Below are 20,058 nucleotides of genomic sequence, written 5' to 3' on the forward strand. Positions count from 1 at the left end.
TAGTCTGACCTCCTGTATAGCACAGGCCAATAACCCCCCACAAACACACCCACATCCACACACTAAACCCAACAATCAAAATGAAAACAAAGTATTTCACCCACCAGAGATTAGACTATTATGTGCCACAGACAGTGACTAGAAGGAACCAAGATGCACCAGTGCTTGAGGCCCCCCTCAGTGACTGTGAAATAATTAAGTGAGATATATCCAGATGATGCTGGTAAGTGACTCGCACCGAAATGCTGCACAGGAAGGCAGGTCTCATCAGTCCCCCCCACCCACCAAGGTCACTGCCAATCTGGCCTGGGGGAAAATTCCTTCCTGACCCCTGGCGATCAATTAGACCCTGAGTGCGTGAGCAAGAACCAGCCAGCCAAGCACCTGAGAGAGAGAATGCCTGGTGCCACCAAAGAGCACTGGCCCACCCCCACAATGTATCATCTCCAGCCATGGCCATCTCCTGGTGCTTCAGAGGCAGAAAATCCCACCCTGACCCCTGCCAGTGGCCAGCTGAAACCTTGAAGCATGCACTTAGGACATAAACCTGAAATGAGCCCCAGGGCTGTTGCGGCCCGCCGCCTAGCATCACAAACAATCCTGTCATACACTTGCACTCATAATATTTGTCCAGCTCTCTTAAAACCAAGTAAGTTATTTGCCCCCCTATGACTCCTATTGGGAGGCTGTTCCAGAACGTCACCCTTCCGGTTGTTAGAAACCTTCTTCTACTGTCCAGCCTGAATTGGTTCGTGGCCAGTTGAGATCCATTTGTTCTTGTGCCAACATTGTCCTGTAGGTTAAATCACTCTTCACTCTCCCAGGTATTTAACCCCGGATATATTTATAGAGAGCAATCATATCCCCTCTCCGCTTCCTTTTTGCTCTTCTAGTCTCGTCCCGTAAAAGAATCCCTCCTTTCCGCTCATCATCCTAATAGCTCTTCTCTGCACCTGTTCCAGTTTAAATTAATCTTTCCTGAACAAAGATTACCAGAATTGTACACCGTACTCCAAATAAGGTTTTACCAGTGCATTGCACAATAGCATTAATACACCTCTATCCCTACTAGAAATACCTCACCTAAAACAGCTTAGGTTCACATTTGCCTTCTTCACAGTCACATCACGTTGGTGATTCATAGTGATTGACCCACACCCAGGTCTCTCTCCTCTTCTGTCACTACGACTGGGCCTAGGACTGATTCTCAAGGAACTTCACTAATAACCTCCCTCCATTCTGATAATTCACCTATCAGCACAACCTGCTGCCTTCGCCCCTTTAGCCAATTCCTTATCCACCGTACAATGCTTGTATTGATCCCCATCTTTCCTAATTTACCTAATAATTTCCCATTTGGCACTATGTCAAAGGTTTTACTGAAGTCCAAGAATATTACATCTACTGCATTTCTCTTGTCTAAAAAAGTCTGTTCTCAAAGAAGGAAATCAGTCTGGCACGTTCTACCTTTTGTAAACCAATGTTTCATTGCATCCCCCTTTACCATTTACGTCTCTGAATTTAATTGTTCTTTCCTTCACAATTTGTTCTAAAACCTTGCATACTAGTGAGATCAGACTAATGGGTCTATAATTTCCCCCTTTCTTAAATATAGGTACGGCATTAACTATTCTCCATTCATATGGTACTACCCCCGAATAAATAGTTTTATTAAAAATCCTTGCTTCCAGACTGGAAGTCTCATGGGCCATGTCTTTCAGCATTCTGGGGTGGAAGTGATCTGATTCCTCTGATCTGAGCACATTAAGCCCTTTATGTTTTTCTTCCACTTCAGATGTGGTCATTTCCATTTCTAGATACACATTACCATCAACCACACTGTATCTACATAGACTGTTTCTGCTGTCCTTCTCTAATATCGAAGGCCAAGATTGCCAAAGCTGGGTAAGCTCTACAGATATAGAGCAGGTTGCACAGAGGAGCCAAGAGGCCAGTGAAGAAGCTTGGCAACATGTGACCTCCAGAAGAGGTAAGCGGAATGTCCGGGTTCCAGTAACACAGACACAGGTAACTAACCGCTTTCATGTTCTCTCCACAGGTATCGTTGCGGAGAGTGGACCAGATGATATGTCTGGGGCGAGAAAGCAGAAGGAGACTCCGCTGGTTGGAAGGCATGAGATGCGCTGTCCTGAGGTTGGGGGTTCCACGACCACCACCCCCAAGAGGAGAAGGTGGGTGGTGGTGGTCAGGGACTCTCTCCTCCGGGGGACTGAGTCATCTATCTGCCGCCCTGACCGGGAAAACCGAGAAGTCTGCTGCTTGCCAGGGGCTAAGATTCGTGATGTGACGGAGAGACTGCCGAGACTCATCAAGCCCTCGGATCGCTACCCCTTCCTGCTTCTCCACGTGGGCACCAATGATACTGCCAAGAATGACCTTGAGCGGATCACTGCGGTCTATGTGGCTCTAGGAAGAAGAATAAAGGAGTTGGAGGCGCAAGTGGTGTTCTCGTCCATCCTCCCCGTGGAAGGAAAAGGCCTAGGTAGGGAGCGTCGAATCGTGGAAGTCAACAAATGGCTACGCAGGTGGTATCGGAGAGAAGGCTTTGGTTTCTTTGACCATGGGATGGTGTTCCATGAAGGAGGAGTGCTGGGCAGAGACGGGCTCCATCTTACGAAGAGAGGGAAGAGCATCTTTGCCAGCAGGCTGGCTAACCTAGTGAGGAGGGCTTTAAACTAGGTTCACCGGGGGAAGGAGACCAAAGCCCTGAGGTAAGTGGGAAAGCGGGATACCGGGAGGAAGCACAGGCAGGAATGTCTGTGAGGGGAGGGCTCCTGCCTCATACTGGCAATGAGGGGCGATCAACAGGTTATCTCAAGTGCTTATATACAAATGCACAAAGCCTTGGAAACAAGCAGGGAGAACTGGAGGTCCTGGTGATGTCAAGGAACTATGACGTGATCGGAATAACAGAGACTTGGTGGGATAACTCATATGACTGGAGTACTGTCATGGATGGTTATAAACTGTTCAGGAAGGACAGGCAGGGCAGAAAAGGTGGGGGAGTAGCACTGTATGTAAGGGAGCAGTATGACTGCTCAGAGCTCCGGTACGAAACTGCAGAAAAACCTGAGTGTCTCTGGATTAAGTTTAGAAGTGTGTGCAACAAGAGTGATGTAGTGGTGGGAGTCTGCTATAGACCACCGGACCAGGGGGATGAGGTGGATGAGGCTTTCTTCTGGCAGCTCACGGAAGCTACTAGATCGCATGCCCTGATTCTCATGGGTGACTTTAATTTTCCTGATATCTGCTGGGAGAGCAATACAGCGATGCATAGACAATCCAGGAAGTTTTTGGAAAGCGTAGGGGACAATTTCCTGGCGCAAGTGCTAGAGGAGCCAACTAGGGGGGGTGCTTTTCTTGACCTGCTGCTCACAAACCGGGTAGAATTAGTGGGGGAAGCAAAAGTGGATGGGAATCTGGGAGGCAATGACCATGAGTTGGTTGAGTTCAGGATCCTGACGCAGGGAAGAAAGGTAAGCAGCAGGATACGGACCCTGGACTTCAGGAAAGCAGACTTCGACTCCCTCAGGGAACGGATGGCCAGGATCCCCTGGGGGACTAACTTGAAGGGGAAAGGAGTCCAGGAGAGCTGGCTGTATTTCAAGGAATCCCTGTTGAGGTTACAGGGACAAACCATCCCGATGAGTCGAAAGAATAGTAAATATGGCAGGCGACCAGCTTGGCTTAATGGTGAAATCCTAGCAGATCTTAAACATAAAAAAGAAGCTTACAAGAAGTGGAAGGTTGGACATATGACCAGGGAAGAGTATAAAAATATTGCTCGGGCATGTAGGAATGTTATCAGGAGGGCCAAATCGCACCTGGAGCTGCAGCTAGCCAGAGATGTCAAGAGTAACAAGAAGGGTTTCTTCAGGTATGTTGGCAACAAGAAGAAAGCCAAGGAATGTGTGGGCCCCTTACTGAATGAGGGAGGCAACCTAGTGACAGAGGATGTGGAAAAAGCTAATGTACTCAATGCTTTTTTTGCCTCTGTTTTCACTAACAAGGTCAGCTCCCAGACTGCTGCGCTGGGCATCACAAAATGCGGAAGAGATGGCCAGCCCTCTGTGGAGATAGAGGCGGTTAGGGACTATTTAGAAAAGCTGGACGTGCACAAGTCCATGGGGCCGGACGAGTTGCATCCGAGAGTGCTGAAGGAATTGGCGGCTGTGATTGCAGAGCCACTGGCCATTATCTTTGAAAACTCGTGGCGAACCGGGGAAGTCCCGGATGACTGGAAAAAGGCTAATGTAGTGCCAATCTTTAAAAAAGGGAAGAAGGAAGATCCTGGGAACTACAGGCCAGTCAGCCTCACCTCAGTCCCTGGAAAAATCATGGAGCAGGTCCTCAAAGAATCAATCCTGAAGCACTTGCATGAGAGGAAAGTGATCAGGAACAGCCAGCATGGATTCACCAAGGGAAGGTCATGCCTGACTAATCTAATCGCCTTTTATGATGAGATTACTGGTTCTGTGGATGAAGGGAAAGCAGTGGATGTATCGTTTCTTGACTTTAGCAAAGCTTTTGACACGGTCTCCCATAGTATTCTTGTCAGCAAGTTAAGGAAGTATGGGCTGGATGAATGCACTATAAGGTGGGTAGAAAGCTGGCTAAATTGTCGGGCTCAACGGGTAGTGATCAATGGCTCCATGTCTAGTTGGCAGCCGGTATCAAGTGGAGTGCCCCAAGGGTCGGTCCTGGGGCCGGTTTTATTCAATATCTTCATAAATGATCTGGAGGATGGTGTGGATTGCACTCTCAGCAAATTTGCGGATGATACTAAACTGGGAGGAGTGGTAGATACGCTGGAGGGGAGGGATAGGATACAGAAGGACCTAGACCAATTGGAAGATTGGGCCAAAAGGAATCTGATGAGGTTCAATAAGGATAAGTGCAGGGTCCTGCACTTAGGACGGAAGAACCCAATGCACAGCTACAGACTAGGGACCGAATGGCTAGGCAGCAGTTCTGCAGAAAAGGACCTAGGGGTGACAGTGGACGAGAAGCTGGATATGAGTCAGCAGTGTGCCCTTGTTGCCAAGAAGGCCAATGGCATTTTGGGATGTATAAGTAGGGGCATAGCGAGCAGATCGAGGGACGTGATCGTTCCCCTCTATTCGACATTGGTGAGGCCTCATCTGGAGTAGTGTGTCCAGTTTTGGGCCCCACACTTCAAGAAGGATGTGGATAAATTGGAGAGAGTCCAGCGAAGGGCAACGAAAATGATTAGGGGACTGGAACACATGAGTTATGAGGAGAGGCTGAGGGAGCTGGGATTGTTTAGCCTGCAGAAGAGAAGAATGAAGGGGGATTTGATAGCTGCTTTCAACTACCTGAAAGGGGGTTCCAAAGAGGATGGCTCTAGACTGTTCTCAATGGTAGCAGATGACAGAACGAGGAGTAATGGTCTCAAGTTGCAGTGGGGGAGGTTTAGATTGGATATTAGGAAAAACTTTTTCACTAAGAGGGTGGTGAAACACTGGAATGCGTTACCTAGGGAGGTGGTAGAATCTCCTTCCTTAGAGGTTTTTAAGGTCAGGCTTGACAAAGCCCTGGCTGGGATGATTTAACTGGGAATTGGTCCTGCTTTGAGCAGGGGGTTGGACTAGATGACCTTCTGGGGTCCCTTCCAACCCTGATATTCTATGATTCTATGGTACGTAAAGTTGAGCTGAGTGGCCAGATTCAGAGGTGCTGACCACTCCCACTCTGCCATTGGCTTCAACGGGAGTTGTATGTGCACAGCACTGCTGCCAAAAAAAAAAAAAAAAAAGAAAAGAAAAAAGAAGTCAGGCGACTAAATCCATACTTAGGCAACTAAGCAGAAGTGGTTTGATTTTCAGAGCAACTGAGCATTGTCTTGTCTTTCTCTTCCTCCTCCAGCCCCCACACTGATTTTAACACAATGATATACCTCACCATTATATGGTAGAGAAGATCATTAAAAATAAACCACGCAACTTGAACTGCATTGATCACCTTCAGCATTCATGACTTGCTGTCAGTAACCAGAAGAGTACACTCTGCAGCCATGGAGCAAAGGCAAGACACCAGGGGAACAAAAGAAATCAAAAAAAGGAAAGAAAAAAATATCCAGCTGAGCAAGACACATCCATGCACTTTTTCTTGAGAGAGAGAGATGGCCAGCTTAGGAGATGCATTGCGTTGTAGGTATGGTTGCAGACAAGAGAATAGAGCATTACTCACCAAGCCAGTCATTGTGTTAAACAAACAAGGGCTGGCACAGCTGACTGCAAATAGGTCTATCAATGGCAATTAGCAGAGCAGACACACACAAACCAAAAATGAGTGTGTTTAGCCGGAAGGTTGAATGGCTGTGCAAGAGTAGAGTCCATCTGACTCAGAGCTGTCACTCATATGCCAACGTTTCTAATCTTTTTATTTTATCAGGTAAGCTTAACACTCATAGTGTGCACCACTGTTCATTCACAGTCATCTCAGTGAATTATGGCTTTTTACTTCCTGTAGTCTGAAAGGGATTTCCAGAATCTTGGATGTAAGCTCCATGGAAGCAGACTCTTCCTGGACACCACAGCAGTAAAGCTGATCTCATCAGCAAAGAAGAGCTTATGGTCTGAACCACTGCAATCATGTCAGTCGGAATAATACATACTTGTAAAGGTTGGATTGCCATCTGAACCTAGAAAGGGTTCTTCTTGTTCAGTCCATTAAAAGCCTCCCTCACTTTATAGACAGAGCCCTTAGAATTCATAGATATGAAGCTTTATGCTACTCATGTAAAGCTGTCAGGCAAGACTATTTTCAGCATAATATTTACAGAATAAATAATGAGAAGTTTATTGCTGGGGGATTCCACTTTGGGTTGCCAAAAGAGCTCAGTTTAGTTGTTTATAGTAGTAAATAAATGTTATCAAAGTTCATGGAGAAAGTATTATCCACATTTCTAAACAAAAAACAAAACAAAAAGGCCACCATTATATTCTAGGAATGCATTTCTGGCACAGAAAATAGAAGTTTGTATACAATGTCTTTTTATAGATTGGTCAGGGAGAAAAGGACTGCATTGACTGGCTGCAAACTGTAGCAATTTTTGCAGAAGAATTAGAAGTGACATCAATTTTCGTGACATCTGAGAAGAACAGAATTTATTTTGTTGAAAGAATTCCATCTTTTTCCACTCTGGTTAGTTTGGTTATGGAGACAAACTTTCCTGTTGTTTATTGTCTGGCAAGTTGTATAACTGGTAGCTATATTTAAAAATATATATGAAAGAGCGTCTCAAAAATCTCAGATATTTTTTCTGAATAATTATTGAACTGTTGTCTCTCTAAAGCAGGAGTACGCAAACTATCAACTTAGCTTTGTTGTGAGCATTTGCAAAGGACTTGAAGCCTGCACATAAAGCAGCTTCTGGAAACAAGTCAAAATATGTAATATTCTGTCTCAACAGTTCTCAGATTGTAGTCCAACAACGGTCCAAAGATCCCTTCTTGGTGGCAAACAGAACTGTCTTTTTTAAGTAACAAGTATTGGGGCATTGGAGGATGAGAATCATCTATGAGAATCTGTCTAATGAAGTGGCTTGCAGCACACAAAGTGTATAGAATCCCTGATCCAAAAAGCCAATATGCTTGGACAAAGATGGAATATTCTAAATTGGATCCTGTAGGAGACTCCATTGGTTCTCATCTTCCATGTTATTAAATAAGGTCAGCTTTGGACTGCACTGGTAGAAGTTCTGGGGAATATACCTCAGTGGGACACTGAAGCTATGCCAAATATTTAGAAAAACACTCTTCACTCAGTAACAAGAATTTATATTCAGCTCTTACTAATATCAATGGAATTTATGCAGATAAAACCTCATGCCACAATCTGGATTTTTGTGTATAGTGGTTTGTCAATACAGCATTTTCTTAATTAATCTATGTGAATCAAAAGCGGGGTTCCAGGAAGTTTTGCCATTAACTTCAGGGGGAACAGGAACACTACCACATTATGAAGCTGGTGAGCTAATACAAACTGATGTCACATTGTCAGTAAGATACCATATAGTGAAATGGATCCAAAAAGCTATGATTTGGGCCCACTGCTGAAAGCCCTTCCTCATGTGGGTAGATCCATTGACTTCACTGGGACTACTTGTATAGGTAAGGACCCAATCCTGCAAGACCGCTGTATCATTCCAAACAAATAATTGCTTCAAAAGCATTATATTTTACAGCTCAGACGGTCCTATGTGCCGTACATAATTCTCTGACAGGAATACCAAGCTAAAAGAAATTACATTTTAAGATGAGTCAGAAATATTATCACAGAAGATTCTTCCAGTATTTTTCAATGAAAAGACATCTAATCCAGACGAGTGGCTCGTTTCTTTACAAGATAGGTTTCCTTTTTATAATAAAGAATGTTAAGAAAAATCAGCACTGCTCCGTACGCACTTCGATGGAGTGATGGCAAGTTACACCAACTGAGGACCTAGCCCTTACTTTTAAACCTTATCCAAATATTCAGTTCTAATAATATTAATAGTTTTTTTTGTCAATTTTTCTATACTGGTAGCAGTACAACAGTAGGTTCTGTGTTTATACAACTCTACTATATTTACAGAAGAGTTTGGGCTTTATACACGTTTCTTCATAATAAAGGATACCAAAATGGCACTGTCTATTGATCTATGCAGGTAATTATATGACCTCATCACCATAGTATCTTAGCACCTTTGCTTTGCAAAAAGATATTAGGTGATAGTAGTGTAGGGAGAGTCCAACAACCATGTGTTCTCAGCAATAGATCTCACAGAGTTTGGTTCTCAAAACTCATTTTGTTGACAGAGTGGTCTTCAGCCAAGTGCTATGGGGTATTCTGTTTCTTCAGTAAGTATCCACTCAGACTGGCATTAGTTTTGCATCTGCGGTGAAATCCTGGCCACACTGAAGTCAATGGGAATAACACACCCCTGGTCCTGAAAGTTGTGATCATTTCCCTCCAAAATTGAAAGCATAAATCTCTTCTCAAAGGTGAAATTAACCCCAAATTACTTAATCACTTACCACGGGGCGTAAATAGGAATTCCATGGCGCAAAATAAGTTATATGGGCTGTTTGCACTGTGGCAAATGCCAGACTGAATGAACATTTTTTTCCTTAAAAAAGAAGTGCTTGACAGAGCACATTAACGGGTGTGGGGGTGAGAAAACCTGGATTTGTGCTGGAAATGGCCCACCGTGATTATCATACATATTGTAAAGAGAGTGGTCACTTTGGATGGGCTATTACCAGCAGGAGAGTGAGTTTGTGTGGGGCGGGGCGGAAGGTGAGAAAACCTGGATTTGTGCTGGAAATGGCCCACCTTGGTTATCATACACATTGTAAGGAGAGTGATCACTTTAGATAAGCTATTACCAGCAGAAGAGTGGGGTGGGAGGAGGTATTGTTTCATGGTCTTTGTGTATATAATGTCTTCTGCAGTTTCCACAGTATGCATCCGATGAAGTGAGCTGTAGCTCACGAAAGCTTATACTCAAATAAATTGGTTAGTCTCTAAGGTGCCACAAGTACTCCTTTTCTTTTTGCGAATACAAACTAACACGGCTGTTACTCTGAAATCTGGGTCCTGGTTATTTAAACTTCATTGTCCACTACTTTTAGCTTGACTGGTTTAATCAGAGGCATACAACTATACCCAGCATGCAACCAGCATTCCCTTCTTGAAATTCTTATTTTGGAAAGCAAAGGTCTTTACAGAGCAATTTCCATGAATCTTATCGAAAAGAAAAAAAAATCTACCCAACTCTCAAAAGACAAGATCATGCTCATCTTTTTAAAAAGATCCAGGACAACATCTGTCACCTGCATGTTAAAGATTAGTTAAGAGCCTTCACAACCAGGGCAAGGATTGTTCTGTGGTTATTAAGACACTAGACTAGAGCTCAGAAGATCTGGGTTTGGTATCTGGCTCTGCCACTGCTTCCCTGTGACATCTTGGGTAAATCACTTGTCTGCATTTCCGTTCACCATCTGTTAATTGCAAAAATGCTCCTTTTCTGAGGACCCTTTGCCCATTTTGTCTATTTCAACTGTAAGTTCTTTGGGACAGGGACTATCTATAACTATGGGTCAGATTCCAATTCCCTTCCACCAGGTATAATGGTGCTATTGGAATGAACAGGACTATTTGAGGATTGAGGTACTAATTGAGGAAGAATATCAGAATGGGTCCTATGTGTCTGTACAGGACCTACTGAATGGGGCCCTGATCTTGGTGCTTCCATGATCCCCACCCCCTCCTCCCCTGCCCGCCCAAAAAAAGGAACAACAATCTCTGTGGCTTGAGTCAGACACCCTAATATTAACTGAGTAGTACCCTATTTCTCATTAAAACCAGAGGGGCAGATCCTCAGATTATGAAAATTGTCATAGTTCACTGAAGTTCAAAAATTGATTTTAATAGAGTGATGACAATTTACAACACCGGAGGATCTGCCCTAGTGAGTCTATTTGAAGACGAAAGCACTACTCAAAGTGAGTAAGGTGAGCACTAAATTAAAAGCATAAAAATGGCAAATATTGTGGGAGGCTCACATTTGTTCTATGTGATTTTTTTTTTAAATGGGTGCATAAGGAAGCTGTTTTGAACAATCACAAGTGGAAAGTCATGTTCAACAGACTATTCTACTGCTGAAGGGTAGGGCCAGCATCACTCTCAGTAGGCCCCAGTTTTACCAATAAAGAAACTGTTTCTTCAGTCTGGGTACAAATATGTAAAACTCTCACGAGGCAGAGGAAAGGGTTGCCTCTCATTAACAATTTCCTGTAGGCAGATGGAAATGGTTATCTTGAAGAATGAGGCTGGAAGGAAATTATAGCCCCTCAGTTTGATGTGTTCTTGGAGAACTTCTAGTGGAGACCTGTAATGGTGGGTACTTCTACCAAGATCCTTTTCTAGTACATGAGACCCCTGCACAGTCCTTGTGTTACACAAAGCCATGACATGTCAGATCTAGCCTATAGATTTTTCCCCTCTGTCTCCTTTTAATAAACAAAGAACCCATTTACAGACACTTAGTTTCAAAATTACTCACATATGGCTCTTGTTCGTGCTTTCCTCAGCAGCCAAGTAGGGTACAGGGCGATTTGCCACTTTCAGCTCTCTTATTGTTCTATGGTTCAGAGCTACAGCTAATAAAATATCCACTCAATTGTTACTATTAATTGTGATACCTTATGTCTGCATTGCACATTTCTTGCCAGAGGATCACAAAGCACTTTAAAACACATACTTTATATACAGCTGTATATACATGCCCCCATATACCGCACTGAGTTGGAGGGAAAAGTGTCTCGCCCTGAATCGCAAACACCATTACTCTTAGCATCCTAGGTAATCCTTGGAACCTCCCGTTACAGACCACAACCACCGCAATTTAGCTTGTGAGATCAGGTCTGATTACAACACAAAACAATATTGCTACAAGCTTTTTTAAACCAGGAAATCCCATGCTTTGGGCTTAAAAATACCTGTGCTATAGATACACATTCAAAACCAGAACCCAGCCCTTATTTAAAAGCCATTGTACATTGTTTTCTATATACAAATGATAAAATTAGCAGAATACAGAAGAGACTAAACAGTGCTGGTGCATTTCACCATAGCACTAACACGTGAATAACTCTTTTTAAAAGACAACAATCCCACACTTTCACAGGCCTTGGGAAGCAGGCCAGTCCTCGCGCACAGACAACCCGCCAACCTGAAGCATATTCTCACCAACAACTATACACCGTACCATAGTGCACCATAGTTAGGTAACTCTAACTCAGGAACCAATCCATGTAACAAACCTCGATGTCAACTCTACCCACATATCTACACCAGCAACACCATCACAGGACCTAACCAGATCAGCCACACCATCACCGGTTCATTCACCTGCACATCCACCAATGTAATATACGCCATCATGTGCCAGCAATGCCCCGCTGCTATGTACATCGGCCAAACTGGACAGGCCCTACGTAAAAGGATAAATGGACCCAAATCAGATATTAGGAATGGCAATATACAAAAACCTGTAGGAGAACACTTCAACCTCCCTGGACACACTATAGCAGATTTAAAGGTAGCCATCCTGCAGCAAAAAATCTTCAGGACCAGACTTCAAAGAGAAACTGCTGAGCTTCAAGAAAAGGAGGACTTGTGGCACCTTAGAGACTAACCAATTTATTTGAGCATCAGCTTTAGTAAGCTACAGCTCACTTCATCGGATGCATTCAGTGGAAAATACAGTAGGGGGATTTTATATACACAGAGAACATGAAACAAGGGTGTTACCATACACACTGTAATCAGAGTGATCAGGTAAGTTGAGCTATTACCAGCAGGAGAGAAAAACAAACAAACAAAAAACCTTTTGTAGTGATAATCAAGGTGGGCCATTTCCAGCAGTTGACAAGAACGTGTGAGGAACAGTAGGGGGGAAAAATAAACATGGGGAAATAGTTTTACTCCTGCTGGTAATAGCTCACCTTACCTGATCACTCTCGTTACAGTGTGTATGGTAACACCCACTATTTCATAAAAAGAAAAGGAGTACTTGTGGCACCTTAGAGACTAACCAATTTATTTGAGCATGAGCTTTCGTGAGCTACAGCTCACTTCATCTGATGAAGTGAGCTGTAGCTCACGAAAGCTCATGCTCAAATAAATTGGTTAGTCTCTAAGGTGCCACAAGTACTCCTTTTCTTTTTGCGAATACAGACTAACACGGCTGTTCCTCTGAAACCCACTATTTCATGTTCTCTGTGTATATAAAATCCCCCTACTGTATTTTCCACTGCATGCATCCGATGAAGTGAGCTGTAGCTCACGAAAGCTGATGCTCAAATAAATTTGTTAGTCTCTACGGTGCCACAAGTCCTCCTTTTCTTTTTGCAGATACAGACTAACACGGCTGCTACTCTGAATGCTGAGCTTCAGTTCATTTGAAAATTTGACACCATCAGCTCAGGATTAAACAAAGACTATGACTGGCTCACCAACTACAAAAGCAGTTTCTCCTCCCTTGGTGTTCACATCTCAACTGCTAGAAGAGGGCCTCATCCCCCCTGGTTGAACTAACCTCGTTGTCCCTAGCCTGATTCTTGCTTGCATATTTATACCTGCCTCTGGGCATTTCCACTACATGCATCCGACGAAGTGGGTATTCACCCGCGAAAGCCTATGCTCCAATACGTCTGTTACTCGATAAGGTGCCACAGGATTCTTTGCCACTTTTACAGATCCAGACTAACATGGCAACCCCTCTGATCCTTAAAAGCTAGTCTGTATAAACCAAGGCTACATCTATACTTGGAGCTGACGATGTGATTCCCTGCTTGAGCAGACAGAACATTAGCTCTCTTTGAGCTGAAAGGCTACAGAAATAGTAGCCCAGCCACAGTAGCACAGGCAATGGCAAGCAGTGGCATGGCCTGACCGCCTGCCCAGCCCCTGTAGGCCATGTCCTCAGAGCAATTAGCCTCTGCTGCCACTTGCCGCTACCCACGCTGCTGTGGCTGCCAGTACTATTTTAGCACGCTAGCTCAGGCTGGGAATCACACCCTCAGCTCCAAATGCAGATGCAGCTCAAAGTTAACAGCTGCTGCTCCTTATACTTTGCCATGACATAAAGTGGTCACACAGGTTAAGAGCATCGTTACTGGAAGAGCACACAATGCTGACAACATATTTTGTTCCTTGTTTCAACAACCAAGTATTGCTATTTGCAAGGGGTCAACTTGTGGCCTGGCCTTACACAGCCTTACAAGGGCAAAAGAGTGGTAAGACTCTATGTACACACAATTCCCTGTATTGTGTTCCCATATCTCAGCTACTGATATGTTGGGGGAAAGCAGGGGTGGCACAGCTGGTATCCCCTCCCATGAAGGTGGGAAGGTAATGAGCAACAAACAGGTGGATCTTTGCCTCTTCCTCCTTAACAAACTGGCTAGCATAGCTGGGCCAGCATGGGTGAGAGGATGGAGAGAAGATAATCTGGTAAGGGCCAGTAGCAGATTACTTCCCCATTGAGAACATGGGGCAGGGGGTAGCAGTTCTTTGCTGGGGCTCCGTCTGGGGCAATGCAGCTACAGACATCACTTAGATCAGGGGCGGCCAAACTTACTGACCCTCTGAGCAAGACACACACAACATGCCCTGTGTGACAGTACCTGCTGGGGCACGGGGCTAAAGCCTGGGGGAAACAAAGCTCACCGTAATGTGGCCAGCTGCAAGATCGAGTGTGGATTCATTTGGGATAAAGTGACAAACCCAACATTCATGTGGGTTACCGCGGAAGTAGTCATTTTAAAAAGATTCTCTATCCCTATTTTGTGGTTCCCACCACAGAGAAAAGAAAAACTTTTTGGCTTTGGGTAGGAAAATAACTATGGCAGTGTGGGCAGGGCACACAGAGTAAAAACAGTAATTTCATTAAAGCGTGAGTATCGTTTAGCAAACCACAGTAATGTGCACTGATTGCCAAAGCTTTTCACATTCCTTTAATTGATATGCCCTCTCATACATCAGTGTTTGTTACTGCTACCGGAAAATACTGAAATTTCAGTACACCTGTATTGTTTAAACCACAAGATTTTCTAGTGTAGACAAACCCTTTGTATCTCACTGTGATTCCATACACAATTTGCTCCATTTAAAACCAAAAATATATTTTTCCAGACTTCTGGAAAAAACACCCTGAATATGAAAAGCAAGCCAGGTTCTTTCCTTATTCCTCAGAACTACCAGTAGTAAAGGTTCTATAGGTCAAATGATACTGCCATTCACACCTAGGCTGTGTGAAATGTAATTGATTATGTGTGAACAGGAACACAGTTTTATCTCACATAGATATATTGGCTCCTTAGTGATAATATACGTGTTACTAGAGTCAGAATTTTGGACTCAATACCACACGGGGATGGGCCTAGACAAAGGAGGCGACATTTCATATAGCCATTTTTCGGAGTAAAACTGCATTTCAAATTGCTTGTATTTCCATAGGAGGCCATGTGCTCATTGGTTCCCTGAATTTGAAATGGTGACTGCCTTGCCTTTATAACTTCTACCACAACCTAAGCCACAGTGTCCTAACAGAACAATTTGAAAAATATGGGAGGATCTGAAGCAGCTACCAAAAATTCAGTAGAGAGCAGGATTGTCAGGGGACTAAGAGGTACTCAAAACTAAAATGCTCCGTTTACAAGAAAAATGTTGGATACATCAATGTGTCGATTATAGGTTAGTACTGGTGCACAACTAAGGCGATCTATGCACATAACCTATCTTTATGAAATGCTGTATCCTAGCGGTGCTGTAAGTGAAATCACATCCAAAAGTTTTTCTAGCAATCTATCCCTCTAGAATGTACAATTCAGCAGTTGCACTTTGTTTCAATTCTGAGTTTCCAGAAGTATCGAATTCTCATGAAGTAAGCCTTTGTTACAAAGTAGAATTTTGCCATCTTTCACCAAACACCACAGATTTTTACACCTTTACTTTAGAAAAAAATATAGCAAAACCTGGCCAGTTATGGTGGGAAATTTTACTCTAACAATAGCTTTTCTGCTCTCAACACCATCCTCTTTCCTCGTTATAAAACAGAATCCTAAGCACTAAAGAAAGTAAACAAAAGTCCATTAAAAAATCCCAAAATGTATTCCAAGTTAATATCATCTTCTGGGTCTCCCATTTCATCTCAGTTTATTTGTTTCTGGCTTTGAACCTATAAGTGTATGGACCTTCAGCATGAGTCATCTGCAGGGTTTTGAACCTAGCACATTCAACAATAAAAGCATAGGCCTCAATCACTAGAGCTAAAGAAGCAACTCCGTTAACTACTAGCAGTTAAGGTGAAATCCTCCTTCACCAAAGTTAATGTGTGTTTTGCCATTGATTTCACCCTTATCCTCTAACATGGACCAGCCATTAGAAGGGGATATGACGCCCATAGTGCATTGTTTTACATAAGATCTTTGGTGCAGGGCCTGTTTATCTGTGTGCTGTACAATACCAAGAATATTGTCAGCATTGAAATACTAAACAGATGATAAAATAAAATAATAACTCTTGATTCTGAATAATGTTTTCCTTTTCATAATTATGAAAAGCAGTGCATCTGTCCTGCTGCAACGTGACCATTTTTTCATAGCTCTAGTCTTTTGATAAAGGAAAGGAAGATATGTTCACACATGAGGGCTTTCATGTTTGGTCTGTCAAAGACATGAAGAAGTAGTGGATAAGCTCCAGAAAGGAGTAAGATCACATCTGCTTGCTATTATAAACATAAGATCTGATTCCACAGTCCAAATTCCTATTGGAGTTGGACCAAGTCTGAGGTGCAGGATCAATACTAGCATCTACCAACTTCTGCTTCTCTGTACCTCTTCATGCCTCTGCTTCTCCTTCTGCTCTGTGTCTGTCTTGTGTATTAAGATGGTGCCAGTCATGACTCCATAGTTAAGGATGAGCTGTGTTTTGCATGTAAAGCAGGGATTCAGCGCCTAAGTTATGCACAAAGTTACACTGTGTCCCCCTCAAAATTACAACATGCACTCTTGAGTTCAGAATAAGTTTAGACTGTAAGCTCTTCAGAGCAGGGACTGACTTGCACTTTGTATTTGTACAGTACACAGTACAATGGGGCTGTCATAAATATAAGGGAAGGGTAAACCCCTTTGAAATCCCTCCTGGCCAGGGGAAAGCTCCTCTCACCTGTAAAGGGTTAAGAAGCTAAAGGTAACCTTGCTGGCACCTGACCAAAATGACCAATGGGGAGACAAGATACTTTCAAAAGCTGGGAGGAGGGAGAGAAACAAAGGGTCTGTGTGTCTGTCTATATGCTAGTCTTTACCGGGGATAGACCAGGAATGGAGTCTTAGAACTTTTAGTAAGTAATCTAGCTAGGTACGTGTTAGATTATGATTTCTTTAAATGGCTGAGAAAAGAATTGTGCTGAATAGAATAACTATTTCTGTCTGTGTATCTTTTTTGTAACTTAAGGTTTTGCCTAGAGGGGTTCTCTATGTTTTTGAATCTAATTACCCTGTAAGATATCTACCATACTGATTTTACAGGGGGGATTTCTTTATTTCTATTTACTTCTATTTTTATTAAAAGTCTTCTTGTAAGAAAACTGAATGCTTTTTCATTGTTCTCAGATCCAAGGGTTTGGGTCTGTGGTCACCTATGCAAATTGGTGAGGCTTTTTATCCAACATTTCCCAGGAAAGGGGGGGTGCAAGTGTTGGGAGGATTGTTCATTGTTCTTAAGATCCAAGGGTCTGGGTCTGTAGTCACTTAGGCAAATTGGTGAGGCTTTTTACCAAACCTTGTCCAGGAAGTGGGGTGCAAGGTTTTGGGAAGTATTTTGGGGGGAAAGACGCGTCCAAACAGCTCTTCCCCAGTAACCAGTATTAGTTTGGTGGTGGTAGCAGCCAATCCAAGGACAACGGGTGGAATATTTTGTACCTTGGGGAAGTTTTGACCTAAGCTGGTAAAGATAAGCTTAGGAGGTTTTTCATGCAGGTCCCCACATCTGTACCCTAGAGTTCAGAGTGGGGGAGGAACCTTGACAGGGGCTCTGATCTCTGATACTAATACCATGGCCAATGGCTAGTATAATATGAAGGTAGAGCAGGGAATGTAGAAGTAGCAATAGATCTCTCTTACCTGTTTGTCTCTACACTGTCTAACCAACTCTTTCTGTTTTCCCCTTGAAGGAAAAAATATAGTATACAGAATCAAAGCCAGAGACACCAATGACTTCATATGTGTAAGGGAAATTTACAGAAAAGTCCAGGACAAGAAAAGCATTTACATAGAAAGGGCTAAATTCAGTTCTTGGTTTATGCTAACTGGATCAAGCCTCTTTTTCTGGGACAAATTCTCAGTTTGAAACAAGTCTTTTCTGAGACTCCTAGTAAAGAGAATAATGACAATCCAAGTGTCAGAGGAATTAACCCATTTTTCAGGTATCCATGTACTAGCTTCTCAGCATCTTTCCTAACTATCCTTCATAACCCCCCTAAAAAGTTGCTTTTTCAATTTGTCCTTTAACAATAACCATAATCATATTTAGCATCTCAGTAGACTCTAGGGAGGTGGGTAAATATGGAAGATGGCAGCATGTAGTGGCTTTTGCTGTGGTATTAGAGATCTGGGTATGCTGGTGCTACCAGAGGTGGGTTTGGGTTTTTGTTTTAAAAAATGAGCTGCTGACCCATTCCCCCACCGACCCTTCCATCTCTCTCAAGGCTTTTCAATTGCATTTTATCTTCAAAAAGACTTTCACTCAATCCCGCAAAGACTTGCCTAAAGTTAAACATGTGCACTAGTCTTTGCAGGATGTGGGGCCTTGTGGGTTTTTTTAATAGTATATATTTCTGCATCGCACTATAGCCCATAACTACTATTATTTACACACATGCTTTGAACCCCAATTCTGTAGTAGTTATTAATGATGTGTTGTACCTTGCCAAATAAATAGTTCCATCCACTTCAATGGGACTAGTTTCATAAGTAAAGCTTGAAAAAACAAGGCCCTTAATGTAGGGAATTTGAATATGTATTTCTTGAATGTACTTGATTTTTACTTCACCAGACTTATTTTCCTGTGATAGCTGAACTCATACATTGAAGTTTGTTGCAAAATACATTTAAACTATTATTCCATAGACTAACCAGCATTTATTTTGTCAGTAGGCACATGAAGCTTTTCTTAAAGTCTCAGCTTGGCATGTGCTCAGCGCTACTTGCACATTAGCAATTAACAAGGCACATTTAACGAATCCCTATTGCTGAAATATGATTCCGTACCATGAAATGTGCAAGATTCTTTGCTCATAGTTAGCAACAGCGAAGCCAAAGAGTACTGACCACAATGTGTTGAAATAGGAATCATCAATCTGTAATTTCAGATGATTTAAAGTGCCGAGATGAAATGATGGGTATAAACCAATACTGTCTGCAGGAACTTGAAGACATTCATCTTTACAATACATCAGAATGTAATAAATGAAATCAGATATGATGTATTATGATTTACACATCTTAAATTGTGTAATATACACTTTTCATTAATGCAACTTCAGCTGTTTCTTTTAAAATACCAGAAAAGATGAAGACGATATTCTCAGATAAAACAACTCATTAAAGTTAAAAGAAAGAGCACGTGACACAGTTTTAGAAGTCCTTGGTTTGCATTTGAAAACTAGAATGACAATGATCAGTTACATAGCAGAGAGAATAACTTTTCAAAAGTACGGTACATGCAGCAAATTCTGAAATCCCCCTATTAATACAACTAGAGAGAATGCAGCTGGGAACTTGTCAGGAAAGTACCAGACATTAAACTATAAATGTATATAAAGATGTCTGTAAAGATTCAAGCACCTTTAAGACACTGGAACAGTACTGAGAAAAAGGTAACATGAATGCTGATGGTACGTAGTTACTAGGTAACATCTTCTGTTTACACATACTGTCTCACAGCTTCGTCCCAAATCACAGGATTAAATTAAAAGTGCTAACAGCACCTTTCAGTGTGCTAAATGTAAGCTTTTTTTATAAAAAGATTTAAAAGAAACAAAAATCTGTCCTTACCTACAAGGCAAAGCAGAAATTGAAGGTCAATGTTTTCAATTTACCAAACTCAGTATTTTCTCTTTCATTCTGTAAATGTTATAACTTTATTGAGGACAAAAAATGTCTGAGGTTCTCAGATCTTCCTTCAGAGTTTTAATCACTCGCTTCTCAAGAACGGGTTTAACAAATACCACTGTGTTCTGTCAATATTTGTATGCAGCACCACATAGGGCAAGCTGCCAAACTTACATGGTTTAAAGAGCCACGAGTAGAAAACTGACACCCTAACAAACACACTCCCTGCTTTGTCTCTTTTAAGGTAGTGCTAAAAGTGTCATCGTTGCTTCTGACTGGACCTTAGGAGAGCTCTTTGTTTGGTTTCTCCACTTCTACAAAAATGCATAATTTAATAATCTTGTTAGCCAAA

At 42.5% G+C, this 20,058-nt stretch overlaps 1 protein-coding gene across 1 annotated transcript in view; it reads right to left on the reverse strand.

Annotated features, from left to right (window-relative positions):
- NCKAP5 (NCK associated protein 5) overlaps window positions 1–19,712 on the reverse strand; it is a 623,444-nt gene extending 603,732 nt beyond the window's left edge. The window contains exon 1 of the mRNA XM_073305277.2: window positions 19,650–19,712. The gene's annotated coding sequence lies outside the window, so the exon portion shown is untranslated. The remainder of the gene's footprint in view (window positions 1–19,649) is intronic.
- Window positions 19,713–20,058: the final 346 nt, after the last annotated feature.

Source organism: Lepidochelys kempii, chromosome 11 (assembly GCF_965140285.1).
Source record: "Lepidochelys kempii isolate rLepKem1 chromosome 11, rLepKem1.hap1, whole genome shotgun sequence".
Taxonomy (NCBI): Eukaryota; Metazoa; Chordata; order Testudines; family Cheloniidae; genus Lepidochelys; species Lepidochelys kempii.